Genomic DNA, 2,500 nt, shown 5'->3' on the forward strand with positions numbered 1-2,500 from the left:
CCTCACTCTCATCATCTCTGGGACTGATTACCTCACTCTCATCATCTCTGGGACTGATTACCTCACTCTCATCATCTCTGGGACTGATTACCTCACTCTCATCATCTCTGGGACTGATTACCTCACTCTCATCATCTCTGGGACTGATTACCTCACTCTCATCATCTCTGGGACTGATTACCTCACTCTCATCATCTCTGGGACTGATTACCTCACTCTCATCATCTCTGGGACTGATTACCTCACTCTCATCATCTCTGGGACTGATTACCTCACTCTCATCATCTCTGGGACTGATTACCTCACTCTCATCATCTCTGGGACTGATTACCTCACTCTCATCATCTCTGGGACTGATTACCTCACTCTCATCATCTCTGGGACTGATTACCTCACTCTCATCATCTCTGGGACTGATTACCTCACTCTCATCATCTCTGGGACTGATTACCTCACTCTCATCATCTCTGGGACTGATTACCTCACTCTCTTCATCTCTGACTCTTCTCTGTACTGCACTGAGGAAGTCACAGGCTGCTGAAACGTTCCAGCCTCAGTCAAGATTTTTAAATGTTGCGCAAGTACTGTTGTAGTCACGTTAATGAGGGTCTCTACATCCAAGGAACTGGAGCTTACCCCTTGTAACTAACCTAACTCAAGGTAGAGTTAGAAAATAGCTTTAGAAGTTATACTATATAGGAGGTAGATTTTCCTGTATATAGGAGGTAGATTTTCCTGTACATAGGTAGATTTTCCTGTACATAGGAGGTAGATTTTCCTGTACATAGGAGGTAGATTTTCCTGTACATAGGAGGTAGATTTTCCTGTACATAGGAGGTAGATTTTCCTGTACATAGGAGGTAGATTTTCCTGTACATAGGAGGTAGATTTTCCTGTACATAGGAGGTAGATTTTGATGTACGTAGGAGGTAGATTTTCCTGTACATAGGAGGTAGATTTTGATGTACATAGGAGGTAGATTTTCCTGTACATAGGAGGTAGATTTTCCTGTACATAGGAGGTAGATTTTCCTGTACATAGGAGGTAGATTTTGATGTACATAGGAGGTAGATTTTCCTGTACATAGGAGGTAGATTTTCCTGTACATAGGAGGTAGATTTTCCTGTACATAGGAGGTAGATTTTCCTGTACATAGGTAGATTTTCCTGTACATAGGAGGTAGATTTTCCTGTACATAGGAGGTAGATTTTGATGTACATAGGAGGTAGATTTTCCTATACATAGGAGGTAGATTTTCCTGTACATAGGTAGATTTTAATGTATATAAAATATAGAAGATGTATTTACTGTATTTAGAAGGTAGATGTATTTTACTGTATTTAGAAGTTAGAAGATGTATTTACTGTAGAATGTAGAAGATGTATTTACTGTATAGAAAGCAGAGTTAAAAAATAGATGGCGTTTATTGAAGGATATAGTTGACCGATCAATCAGGAAGGTGGTGCGCAGCGCCGTGATCGATCTGGTCGCCTGGCGCTCTGATTGGTCGACCTGCTGAGGGAATCGATGATCGGTCGCTATGATGATTGGTCGGCAGGGCGATCAAGTTGTGAGACGGTGCAAGTCGCTGTGTCGGTGTCAGTGTCGTGTTGGTCGGTGTTAGTGTCGTGTTTGGTCGGTGTTAGTGTCGTGTTTGGTCGGTGTTAGTGTCGTGTTTGGTCGTGTCTGTCTTGTTGGGACGTGTCTGTGTTCTGTTTGGTCGTGTTTGTTTTGTTGGAACGTGTCTGGTCGTGCCTGTGTCGTGCTCGGTCGTGTCTGGTCGTGCCTGTATCGTGTTTGGTCGTGTCTGGTTGTCATTGTTGTGTCAAGGTGGTGTCAGTCACGGGTGAGGTGCCTGCCTGGGTGTTAGGCAACCTCAGTGCTCCTGACATCACTAGGACCTTGACGTCACCTAATTAATACACTTCAGCCACCCTTACTGACTCTCAGATCACTTCCATATCAGTTATAACCCACCACAACCCACCACAACCCACCATCCACCTCAACCCATCACAACCCACCTCAGCCCACCACAACCCACCTCAGCCCACCACAACCCACCTCAGCCCACCACAACCCACCTCAACCCACCTCAACCCACCACCCACTTCAACCCACTACAACCCACCTCAACCCACCACCCACTTCAACCCACCACAACCCACCACAACCCACCACAACCCACCTCAACCCACCACAACCCACCACAACCCACCTCAACCCACCATCCACCTCAACCCTCCACAATCCACCTCATCCCACCACCCACCACAACCCACTACAACCCACCTCAACCCACCACCCACTTCAACCCACTACAACCCACCTCAACCCACTACAACCCACCTCAACCCACCACCCACTTCAACCCACCCACCTCATCCCACCACACCACAACCCACTACAACCCACTTCAACCCACTACAACCCACCTCAACCCACTACAACCCACCTCAACCCACCACCCACTTCAACCCACCACAACCCACCTCAACCC

The 2,500-nt window shown here is 46.7% G+C and overlaps 1 protein-coding gene across 6 annotated transcripts in view; it reads left to right on the forward strand.

The window, feature by feature from the left end:
- The window catches only part of LOC128698345 (protein bric-a-brac 2), a 330,205-nt gene that overhangs the window by 157,660 nt on the left and 170,045 nt on the right, over window positions 1–2,500 (forward strand). The window lies entirely within an intron of this gene.

The sequence above is a fragment of the Cherax quadricarinatus genome, chromosome 92 (genome assembly GCF_038502225.1).
Source record: "Cherax quadricarinatus isolate ZL_2023a chromosome 92, ASM3850222v1, whole genome shotgun sequence".
In the NCBI taxonomy this organism is placed as follows: Eukaryota; Metazoa; Arthropoda; class Malacostraca; order Decapoda; family Parastacidae; genus Cherax; species Cherax quadricarinatus.